Here is a 12,979-nt window from a genome sequence, read left to right on the forward strand (position 1 = left end):
GAGCTGCCCCACAGGATTTCCAAGACAGAAATCTTTACAGAAGCAGACTGCCACAACTTTCTACCACAGAGCCGCTGGTGGGTTTGAACTGCTGACTTTTCAGTTAACAACCAACTGCTTAACCACTGCGAACGCCCCAGCGAAGATGTCTGGATGCATCCAGACCTGAGGCTAGAGCCGGGCCCTGTGGGAGGCAGTTGCTTTTTCAAAGGTCTCTCTTCTTGATCCTCTTGACTCCATGGAAAGGATGCAGACTGCATCCAGGGAGTTGCCATGGCGGCCCAGAGGCCTACCTGGGAGTGTCCTAGGATAAAAACTAGCAGTCCCAGGTGGGCTTGGGCACTTCCCTTGTGCAGGCCAAGAACGAAGGCACGTAGATACAGAGTGACCACAGAGGCTAAGAGAGCTGGTCCAGGCCTCTCTGAAGCCCATTCTCACCTGATGATGCTCCATCAGCCACCAAGGGCCCCTCATCCAGGCTCCCATCTTTGTACTTACGACTATCTCAGCTGCACGGCTCCAGGCCAGGGCTGGGGGATAAAAGCCTCTGCCAGGCGGTGTTTACTCGCGTTCAGCTCTGACTTGTTAACACCATAATCCTTTCCTGCTGTCCTGCCTGACCTGCCCCGAGAGCTCTGGGTGGCAGGACATCCATGCAGGCTCACCCAGCAGATGCGTGCCACTGCCATGCCCACAACCAAGGGTGGGTGGTGGGGAGTGTTCAGGGCAGCGTCAGCGAGAGGGCAGGTGGAGGTAGGAGCCCTACCCAAGGAAATTCCGAGGTTCTCAGCCCCCAGGCTTCTTCTAGCTTTTCTAGGGCTCCATTGCCCAGCAGGTGTAAAATGCTAGGAACGAATGAATGTAGTTCACAAGAGGGAATGATAAGAACTACCATCCGTGTAAAGCTGATTCCTATGAGGCAGAGGTCAGATGTACCTCCACTCTCCAACTTTTTTTTTTTTTTTTTTTTAGCATTTTTAGTACTTTAGGTGAAAATTAGTAAATTAGTTTCTTATTCACACAATTTGTTCCTGACATTGGTTGCAATTCCGGGAATGTGTCAGCATTCTCTCGATTTCTACCCTGGGTTCCCCATTCTCCTCAACCTTTTTACCAATTCTGACACCAGCCTTCATGCCCAAAGCAGTCTCTGCTTTTCTGCTGGGTTAGATAATCCATTGCAGTGGCCACACAGAACTCACAGGCTGTACTTACAGTCAGGGCTTTGAACTGGTTGGTTCTGGTTAAAACCCCCGCGGAGAATTTGCATTTCTAACAAGTTTCCAGGGAGTTACGCATAAGAATCACCTGGGGATTTTGTTAAAATGTAGATTCTGATTCAGTATGTATGGCGGGTGGAAATGCAACTTCTCAGCAGGGAACTTGTTAGAAATGCAAGTTCTCAGCAGAGTTTCAACCTGGTACAAACCCACCTTGAAGACCTGCTTACAGTTAAGTGGTTTATTAAGGAACAGGGTACAACTGAGGATCAGGAAGCATGTAGCCAAAGCTTTCTTCGGTGCAAGACAGCTCTCCCGGCTCCCTGAGGACAGGGTCTTCTCAGCTGTCATCTGTCACCACTGGCTCTGCTGCTGGACCCCTCCTGGACCGCTCACTGTCTTCAGTGTTAGCACTCTTGATCCACTTTATAGCTTATTTAGGAGGCTCCTTACTTGCTTGCTTCTTTTCCTTCTTCTTCCTGCTGCTGCTTTTCCTGTTTCTTTCTGTCAGGAAAAAAACTTTGAGGAGCTGGCTGCTTATACCTACCAAGCCCTTGTCAGTTTTAAGGCCTGGCACTCCCACAGGGCCAAGAACTGACCAATCCCCTATCAGTAGGCCACAGATACTTCATTTGCATAGTAGGTAACAACTCACCTCATTTGCATAGTCTATCAACCAATCCTTGCAGGGTACATACTAATGGCAGGTCATGCTGCAGCCTAGCGCTAAACAAAAAAGGATCAAGCCATCAAATTATTTACCTTACCGCTTTCCCAGGAAATGTCAATCAACCTGGACAAACGTAATAAACCCTCTGGGGCAGAAAACTAGGGCAAAGGTAACTCCTCAGGGCTTCTGGGATAAATCTCTCAAGCTTTTTCCAGAGAGCCAAGACAAAAGGCCCATGAAGGAACTCATTTTACCACATAGGCAACCCCAGACATACGTGAACACACATCTTTCCAAGCTCTGGAGCCATGGTTGCCTGGGGAGTCCTGCTGGCTTGGGTGCAGAGTGGTTTTGTGGATGGCATTCGTCGCACCCATGGAACCTCTGGTTGAGCCTCAGTGTCTGATATCTCTCCATGCTGGACTGGACCAGAACTCCTGATTCACTTGTTCATTGATTCATTCACTTACCAGCTTTATTGGGATGTTACTTACATACCATAATATTCAAATATTCACTCTTGTAAAGTCTGTATTCACACAGTTGTGCAACCATCTAATTCTAGAGCATTTTCATCACTGCCCAAAAGAAACCCCATACCCATTAGCAGTCACTCTCCTCTTCTCGCCACCCCCCACTCCAGCCCCGTTGTTGTTGGGTGCCATCAAGTGGATTTTCAACAACCCCATGTGACAGAGTAGAACTGGTCCATAGGATTTCCTCAGCTGTGATCTTTTGTTTTCTTTTTTTTTTATTGTACTTTAGATGAAGGTTTACAGAACAAACTAGGTTCTCATCAAACAGTACACACATTGTTCTATGACATTGGTTAACAACCCCATGACATGACACTCTCCATTCTCAACCCTGGGTTCCCTATTACCAGTTTCCTTTTCCCTCCTGCCTTCTAGTCCCTGCCCCAGGGCTGGTGGGCCCCTTTAGTCTTGTTTTGTTCCATGGGCCTGTTCAATCTTTGGCTGAAGGGTGAACCTCCGGAGTGACCTCACTACTGAGCTGAAAGGGTGTCCGGGGTCCATACTCCAGGGTTTCTCCAGTCTCTGTCAGGCCAGCAAGTCTGGTCTTTCTTCTTGACTTAGAATTTTGTTCTACATTTTTCTCCAGCTCTGTCCGGGACCCTCTATTGTGATCCCTATTAGAGCAGTCAGTGGTGGTAGCCGGGCACCATCTAGTTGTACCAGACTCAGCCTGCTGGAGGCCGTGGTAGTCCTTTGGACTAATCTTTCCCTCGTGTCTTTAGTTTTCATCATTCTTCCTTGCTCCCGAAATGGAGAGACCAGTGGAGTATCCTAGATGTCCGCTCACAGGTCTTTAAGACGCTAGACACTACTCACCAAAGTAAAATGTAGAACATTTTCTTTTTAAACTATGTTATGCCAACTGATTTAGATGTTCTCTGAGACCATGGTCCCCACAGCCCTCATAGGCTGTGATCTTTATGGGAGCAGATCATGAGGTCTTTGTGCTACGGAGCCGCTGGTGGGTTCAGATCACCAACCTTTGGGTTAGCAGCCAAGCTCTTAACCACTGCACCACCAGGCCTCCTTACCCCAGCCCTAGGCAACCAGTAATCTACATTCTGTCCCTGAATTCGCCTATTCTGGCCATTTCATATAAATGGAATCACACAACATGTGGTATTTTTGAATTGGCACCTTTTATTTAGCACGACGTTTCTAAGGTTCATCCATGTTGTAGCATGTATCAGCATTTCCTTCGTTTTCGTTGCCATTTAATGTTCTATTGTACGATTGTTTCTCCATTCACCAGTTGATGGACATTTGGCTTGGTTCCATGTCTGCAGCGATTGTGGGTAGAGTCTATGCTGCTGTGAACATTCATCATGGATATATTTTTTGGGTGAACCTGTTTTTATTTCTCCTGGGTAGTTTTTACTTCTTCTAGAAGTAGAATTGCTGGGTCATATGGTGACTCTACGTTTAACATTTTGAGAAAGTGCGAGCTGTTTTCACAAGTGGCTGCACCATTTTACACCCCCAGCGCCAGTGTGTGAGGTGGTGCCCTTGCTTTATAAGACGTCGTTCTGGTTTTCTGTTCTCTGGGAACAGGGACTTCCTGTCTCAGTTGTGCTGTCCCCTACTCGGGGCTGAGTCCATGCTCAGATTACCACCTCAGAACCAAGTGTCCAATCTCCCACCTGCTGTAGCCCAGGGGCAGACTTTCATGCTCAGATGAGCAGGGCAGATAGAGGCTTCTTTTGTGCTAGCCCATGGACTGAGACCTGGTAGAAGTTGCATTGTGGTTGACACACACACACAGCCAGCCACATAAGCGCCTGAGAGCAATGGCCATGTGCCCTGGAATCACCAGCTCTTACAATTTCCAGCCCTGGTGTTACCATCCCTGCCCTGATTCTTGTCAGGCCGTGCATTCTAAGTTCTGAACAGAAAAATAAGGCCCTTGTAGCAAAAACCTTAAGGTCGCCAGGTGGCACAAGCAGTTTGCGCTTGACTACTAACCTAGAGGTTGGTGGTTTGAACCCACTAGACAGCGCTGTGAAAGAAAAACCTGGTGATCTGCTTCTGTAAAGATTACAGTCAAGAAAACCCCAATAGAGCACAGTTCTATTTCGACATACATGGGGTCACCATGAGTTAGAATTGACTCGACAGCAACGGGAATTTTTTTTTTTTTTTTTTTTATAGCAAAAACCTTTGCCGTGGATTGAATTGTTTCTGCCAAAAATACCTGTCAACTTGGCTAGGCCATGGTTCCCAGTATTGTGTGATTGTCCACCACTTTGTCATCTGATGTGATTTTCCTGTGTGTTGTAAATCTCACCTGTAGTATATTAATGAAATGGGATTAGTGGCAATTATGTTGATGAGGTAGGACTCAATCTACAAGATTAGGTTGTGTCTTAAATCAATCTCTTTTGAGATATAAAAGGGAGAAGCAAGCGGAGAGATATGGGGACCTCATACTACCAAGAAACAAGAGCCAGGAGAATAGCATGTCTTTTGGACCTGGGGTCCCTGTGCTGAGAAGTTCCTAAACCAGGGGAAAATTGATGACAAGGACCTTCCTCCAGAGCCAAAAGAGAAAGTCTTCCCCTGGAGCCGGCACCCCGAATTCAGACTTCTAGCATCCTACCTACCTAAACGGCGAAAGAATAAATTTCTCTTTGTTAAAGCCATCCACTTGTGGTATTTCTGTTATAGCAGCACTAGATGACTAAGACAACCGTGAAGTGGACACTAAGAGAAAAACTAACAGCAGTCAAAATTCATAATTGTTCAGTGAGTGCTGGGCATCATGCTAAGCAGTTTACACATATGATCTTCATGGCAACACTCTGGAGCAGGTTCTATAATTATTCCCATTTTATAAGAAGAAACTGAGGACCTGGGCAGTTAAGCAATGCGCCCACCATCCCAGCAGAGCCCGGACGCAACCCAGGTTTTGGGAACCAATTGTCTTGAGCATGATATTACACATGCTCCCCAAATGTTTGCTGAGTGAGTAAATGAACCCTCTTTCGTTGCCCTGCCTGTTGTCACGGAGAGTGCTGCAGCCTGGTTTCTCCAAAGAGCAGATGCTGGGATGGAGCTAAGACCACAAAAGGCTTATGGAGGAGTAACACCTGCTAACTGAAAAGTTGGCAGTTTGTACCCACCAGCTGCTCCATGGGAAGCAGTCTGCTTCTTTAAGGAAACCCTATGGGGCAGTTCTACTCTCTACTCTGTCCTACAAGGTTGTTATGAGTCAAAATTGACTCTGTGGCAATGAGTTTTTGGTTTTTAACACCTGTAAAAGGAGCCCTGGTGGCACAACGGTTAAGTGGTGGGCTGCTGACCAAAGGGTTGGTGGTTCAAACCCACCAGCTGCTCTGCAGGAGAAAAGACCTGGTGGTCTGCTTCTGAAAAGATTACAGCCAAGAAAATCCTATGGGGCAGCTCTACTGTGGAATCATCTTGACAGCCACCAACAAACACCACCACCTGTGAGAGGGAAAGTGGAGGCCACCACTGTGGGCTGGGAGCTGGCTGTCAGGCCAGACACAGACCTGACAGCCTCAGCCGGCTGGCGGGGAGCTCTGGAGGGAATACTGTCCATTAAAAAAAAAAAAAAAAAAAAAAAATTGTTAGGGGAGCCCAAAGCCCTGGGCCCGCTGCCTTGCGTAGTCACTGGCTGGCCTCATCGAGCAGGACCATAGCTCAAAACCTGAGGTGAGCCCTCGAGGCTCTGACAGCAGGAGACTTCAGCTCACTTCACTTTTCACAAGTTGGCAGCAAGTCCTTTTTCAATGGGGACCTGAGCAGCCATCTCTGTCTTAGCTGCGGTCCAGTTACAGTGGAGCAAGGGAGTACCAAGAGGGCCCAGATGACAGCACCTGATGACTTAATAGGACATGGGGACAACTCCTGAGGGAAGCCTGGTACCTTGTGGGGGTGAGACTGCTGCATCATCCTCCCCGTAGGGAAAGGACTGGCTCATCGTGGGGAGGCTTGGGCTGCTTCTGTGGGCTCAGAAGGTTCGGGGCTTCTGCAGACTCCAGCTCTTCAGGATTGTCCACACAGTAGTCCCCACCCATGGGTGGTGGTCCCAGGATCCCATCCCCCTCCAGCTTTGGCATGGTGGTCATGCCTCTCAGGAGCCTCAGCCATCTTTGAAGTTCAGCCAGCTGTGCTCCAGGAGAGGAGGTTCTTTGAAGCCATCAAAAAGACTGCTGGCTCTCACACTTAGTTTTCAATTGTTTGTTAATCACCCTCAGCTTGTCACTAACTATCCGCAAGTCAATGCGACTTAGTCAACAACCCTCAATTCCATCGTTCTCTCCTCCCAGGACATTTCCAATGCCTGAATTGGGTTGAATGAGGGTAGGGATGGTAACAAGGAGCCACCTCCAGGGAAAATGTTAACACCCGAGTCAGTCACATCCCACCTCGAGGGGCCCTCAGCCACATGGTGGGTGATCAGTCCCAATCTTTGTTGCGGTTGCTATCAAGTCCACTTCTACTCCAGGCACCCTGCGTGGCCTGGTCCTGTACCTGGTCCCGCTCCGTCCTCACTGCTGGGGGGTGTGAGTCCAGGCACCCTGCGTGGCCTGGTCCTGTACCTGGTCCCGCTCCGTCCTCACTGCTGGGGGGATGTGAGTCCAGGCACCCTGCGTGGCCTGGTCCTGTACCTGGTCCCGCTCCGTCCTCACTGCTGGGGGATGTGAGTCCAGGCACCCTGCGTGGCCTGGTCCTGTACCTGGTCCCGCTCCGTCCTCACTGCTGGGGGGTGTGAGTCCAGGCACCCTGCGTGGCCTGGTCCTGTACCTGGTCCCGCTCCATCCTCACTGCTGGGGGGGTGTGAGTCCAGGCACCCTGCGTGGCCTGGTCCTGTACCTGGTCCCGCTCCGTCCTCACTGCTGGGGGGTGTGAGTCCAGGCACCCTGCGTGGCCTGGTCCTGTACCTGGTCCCGCTCCGTCCTCACTGCTGGCCTGGTCCTGTACCTGGTCCCGCTCCGTCCTCACTGCTGGGGGGTGAGGCCGTTGTTGCAGCTATCGTGTCAGTCCATCTCATGAAGGGTTTCCCTCGTTTCTGCTGGCCCTCTACCAAACATGATGTCCTTCTGCAGCGATTGGTCCCTCCTGATGACATGTCCTAAGTAAATGAGCCCAAGTCTCTCACTGCCTGCGTTCTCCAGCCACTTCCCTCCTAGCACAACCTATTGGGTTTCTCAGAAGCAGATGCAGAGATGGAGCTGAGAAAGCAAAAGGTTTCTCGGGAGTCCCAGCTTTAAGAGGAAGAAGGGAGGAGGCAGGGTTGGGGCAGGGAGAGTCCTCAGCCTTTGGTGTGGGCCTGGTAAGTTCTGTCCAGCCTAGCGGGAAACATGGGCACAGGTTGCCTGTTAGAGGAGAACCACACTGGGCAGGAAGAACTGGTCCTGTTCAGTGTCTTGCTCAGCCTCCTGGGCCACCTGGGAAGAGTGTGACCTCAGCTTGAAGCTAACAGCTACTTTCCTCCACTCCTCGAAGCTGGGCAGTGAGTCCTTTCTTGGAGGGGGGCTTGAGTGGGCATTTGAGTGTTGGCCACATAGGGTGTCAGCATTTTGGTGTGATCTCTCCCTGCCAGGGAAGGCCCTCCACACTATCACAGCACGTCATTTCCTAGGACCCCCGGGTGGCTGCAAACAGTGAGTGAGCTCAGCTGCTGACTGCAAGGTTGGAGGTTCGAGTACACCCAGAGGCACCTCTGAGGAAAGCCCTGGCCAACTACTTCTAAAAGGTTACAGCCACTGAAAACCCCATGAAGGGAGCACAGTTCTACCCTGACACACGGGTTCACCACAAACCCAGCTACCACCTCCCCAGTGCCCTGCTGAACTGCGCATCCACAGGCCATGTCTGTGCTGTCTGTCCTTGGCCACTACTGCCTGGAGGATGGCCACCTGACATGGGACTGCTCCCTTGGCTGGGGTGATTCTCTTGGGAATGATGGGGGTACTCTAACTGGAGGCGCACATGGGGCTGGGTGGAGTTGGGTGCCAGTCATGGGCTGCAGAGGAGTGCAAGAAGCAGAGCCCACCGTCTGCGGGGAGTGGTGGGCGAACTCTCAAGAAACAGCTCCAAGCAGCGGGAGGCATTTGTGAGTCCAGTGCCACAGAGCCTGCCCGCTCAATTGCATGCGGACCCCATGACAAATCCCTCATGGGCTGACTTGAAGGCTTGAGGACTTGTCTCTGGGCCCCAATAAGGCCCAGGCCCTCTGTGAAGCCCTGAGGAAGCAGCAGAAAGCATCTTTTTGGGGTTCCAGCCTGTGTTCCCCATTAGAACTGCCCCATAGGGCGTTCAAAGCTGTAATCTTTAGGGAAGGAGACTGCCACATCTTTCTCCCGTGGAGCGGCTGTTGGATTGGAACTTCCAACCTTTCAGTTAGCATTCAAGTGCTAAGCCACTACACCACTGGGGCTCCTTCCTGTAAAGATTACAGCCTGGGAAACCCTATGGGGACAGTTCTACTCTGTCACAGGGGTGGCTAGGCACCAGGATCTACTGAAGAGCACGCAATAACAATCTGACTAGAAGGAGCCCTTGTAGTGCGACAGTTAACTGCTTGGCCGCTAACCAAAAAGTCGGGGATTTAAACTGTTCCCATAAAAGATTACGTTGTTACTATCGAGTCCATCCAGACTCCTAGTAACTCTACAGGACAGAATAGAACTGCCCCATAAGGGTTCCAAGGCTGTAATCTTTACGGAAGCAGATTGCCAGGTCTTTCTCCTGTAGAGCAGTTGGTAGGTTTGAACCACTAACCTTCTGGTTAGCAGCTGAGGCTGAGCACTTAACCACCATGCCACCAGGGATCCCTCATAAAGATTACAGCCTAGGAAACGTTATGGGGCAATTCTACTCTGTCACATGGGGTCACTATAAGTTGGAATCAACTCAACAGCACCCAACAACAACAATCCTGACTCGGAGGGTATCCCTGAAAAAGTGGCACTTGAGCCCCGAGCTGAAGGATGTATGGGAATTAACCCAGCAAAGACAGGCTTGGCAACAGGAACCACGCCCAGGGAACGGTATGGGCAAAGGTCCTGTGGCGGAAGGGGGTGCGGCAGGTCTGGGGAACTGGAAAGAGGCCGGTGGGGAGTGACGGGAGTCAGGGTAAGTAGAGAGAGAGAGAGAGAGGTAAAGCTTGGGGGAGGGGAGCTGCCCAGGGGATGGTGGGCCAAGAAGGGTCTGGGGAGCACTGGGGGTTTAAGTCAGACCATTTATGGCTGAAGGCCATACATGGGTAAAGGTTATAGTGAGTCAGAGCTAGCCTCTGTGCTTAAGAAGCACATCTGTACTCAGAGAGGACCCTCTGGTGCCCGAGTGACCAGAACATCACCAAGGGTACAGAGACTCAGACACCATCGATTCACTAGTCTGCAGTAGGAAGACAGGATATGGCCCCTTGAAGTATTTGCAAGTTAATGTTTACACACAAATAATTTAAATAACAATGCAAGGTTATTTATAACGATATCCTGAAATAAAAGTTATAGACAAGAGCCCCTTGAGAACAAAGGTAAAGAGGAAAGTGATATGAAAGAAAAGGCTGAAGGAGGTTTGGGGGATGTGGGAGACAACCTGGTCCTAGGAATATGGAGTTGAACTGATCTTCATCCACTCACCCATCCGTCTTTCCTTCCATCCATTCATCTACCCATTTGTTCATCTGTCCATCCACATATGCATCTTTCCTTCCTTCCCTCCATCCGTCTGCCCACTGATCATTCATGTATCCTTTCATTCTCTCATGCATCCCTCCACCCGTCCACCCACCTACCCACCTATACATTCATTCACCTACCCATCTGTCCATCTGCGCATCCATTATCCATATACCCATTCATCCATTCACCCTTCTATCCGTCAGTCCATTAATTCATTTATCCATCCATCCATGCATTCGTTCATCCACTCACCCACCCACCCACTCACCCGTTCATGCACCCATCCATTCATTCAAATATTTATTGCATGCCTGCCAAGTGCCAGACACTGTGCTGGGTACTGGAGACACAATGGTGAGCAAGAACTGATGCAGGGGGAGGGGTGGACCTTGTGGAGTTTACAGCTAGTGGCAGAGACCAGTATTACACATACCATCAACACACAAGTATCTGGTTACTGGGGCTAAAGTCCGTTGAAGAGAAGATGCAGCCAGCGTGGAGAGGGCAGAAGCAGGGTGGAGGGCCTGGGAAGGCAAGAAGGCCTTTCTTGAAGGAGTAACAGGTATGATGTGACTTCTGCTGGCTTCCTCTCTGGGACACCCACCCTTGGAACCATGCATCATGCTGTGAGGAAGCCTGAACTTAGAAACTGAGGGCCTCCAGCTAACAGCCAGCAGTGACCACCAGACACTGAGTGGCTGCGCCTTCAGATGATTCTGGCCCCAGACATGGTGGAGCAGAGACCAGCCCTGCTCGCTGGTCCCAGTGTGACATCCAACCCACGGAAGCCATGAACCTAATAAAGGACCTTCGACACCACTACGGCCACAGGGACAGGGTCAGGCACCAACTTTGGGGACAGGGACTGTGCTCCCTGGGAGGGCCCTCAGCAGGGAGCTGCTGCTGAGCTTCCGAGGGGGGTTCTTCCCTCTCACTGCCCTTACCTTCTGGGGTCATAACCAGGTGTGCCCCTTTCCTCTTGCAGGTGCAGTGGCTTTGCCTCCTGGGCCTGAAGAGAGCACTGAGGTCCACTTTGTCTGAGCCCCCACAGGCCTCCTTCAGTCACCCCCCTCCACTGACTGGCCTGCCACGCCTCCTAGTCCGCAGCTGGGGCCCGTGCTCAGCCCACGTCTGGCCCTGCCTGGAGAGCTAGCACTCCCTCTCCTTCTGGTGGATTTCTTCCCACCCTCCAGCTGATCCCTGTTCCCGGATTCCCAGCTCTTCCAGGAAGCCCTCTACGATGGCATCCACAGTGACCGGTGTTTCTTGGAAACTCTGAGAGGCTTTCTTTCCTGCGTGCACCGAAAGGCCCCACTGTTCAGCCTGTCTTTGGTTTTGCTCCAAAGGGACCTGGCTCATTCGGTTGCATCAAGCTGCTCTGAGTGTGTCACTGGCCACCATCTGCGTGCCTGCTGCGGCTGAGGCTAAGCCCTTCTTTGACTCCTCCCCTCCCCTCCCCTCCTGTCTCCTCTTTCTCTTCCCCCCCTCTCGTGCCTCCTCCCCACTCCTGGTTCCTTCCCCTCTCTCCCAGGGAATCGTCAACACCCGCTGTTTACTGAGTCATCCCCAGCAGCCCACCAATACCCTGTCGTTTGCCCATCCTGATAATCCCTCCCTGGCTGGCCTGCCCTGAGGCTGCTGTCCATGCTGGCTCTCAGCGATTCCTCCGCTACCGTCCGGTCTCCACTTGGCCCCAAGTTAGCGTCCACCCCACCACTGTTCCAGGCCAGTCGTAGTGACCTCCGTGATCCAACCCCCTCAAGCCAGCCTGGTGCTCAGCGGCATGGACGCTAATCCTAAACCTATTCTTGTTTAGAATATGCATGTGTGATAGATACACCCTTGAGATGCATGATACATTTAACTTTCAAAAAGTGAAACAAAATACTCCTCACAGACCCTCCGGGAGCCCGTTTCCCCTGGGTGCCCCAAGCTCCCCTGGTCTTCTCCCACTGGGCTTCCCCAGGCCTCCTTGCCCTGCCCTCCTCCACCCCATCCCAGCTTTGTGCTCCCATCTGCCCAGGCCAGGGCTTCTCCTGTGGGCTGAGGCCCCCACAGCCTCCCCGGCTCCAGCCAAAAGAAGGAGTGACTGACATTCCTATCAGGAGCCTATCCATGGAAAACGCACCTATGGCAATTAATGCTAAATTGCTGGTCTCTCACATCTGGTGATGGCCACTAACCCAAACCCAAACCCGTTGAGTCGATTCTGACTCATAGCGACCCTACAGGACAGAGCAGAACTGCCCCATAGAGTTTCCAAGGAGCGCCTGGCGGGTTCGAACTACCGACCCTTTGGTTAGCAGCTGTGGCACTTAACCACTACGCAACCAGGGTTTCCCGGTGGCCGCTAACACCTGCTTATTGGTGCCCTCGTCAAGCAGCGCCCAAGGCACACGCCCTCCCTGCCACTTTAGTTACGCCTCTGGTTCTGATGCGTGTCACCACACGGATGAACCTCGAAAACACTCGGGGGAGTGAAAGAAGCCTGACACACAGTCACATACTGCGTGATCCTGCTCATATGAAATGTCCAGAACAAGCAAACCGATAGGGACAGGAAGCAGATGAGTGGCTGTCAGGGTTGGGGGGGGCATGACTGCAAATGGCTCACGTTGCTATTTGGGGTGAAGAAAGTGTTCTGGAGCTTGATTGTGGCAATGGCTACACAACATTGTGAACCTGCTGAGAGGAAGCGCATGTTGATCCAGATTTTACCGCCTCCAGGGCCCGTGGTCCCAGATCCTCGGGCGTGGGCTGGTAGACTGAAGGCTGGGCTGGGACCACCCACGAGCGGCTTCTCGCCCTCCTCTCGCTGGGTCGATGGCTGTCCCCAGGCCTCAGCTGGCTGTGGCTCAGAGCACTGATGCGGGGCCTCTGCATGTGGCCTCTAAGAGC

The sequence above is a fragment of the Elephas maximus genome, chromosome 25 (genome assembly GCF_024166365.1).
Source record: "Elephas maximus indicus isolate mEleMax1 chromosome 25, mEleMax1 primary haplotype, whole genome shotgun sequence".
NCBI classification, from domain to species: Eukaryota; Metazoa; Chordata; class Mammalia; order Proboscidea; family Elephantidae; genus Elephas; species Elephas maximus.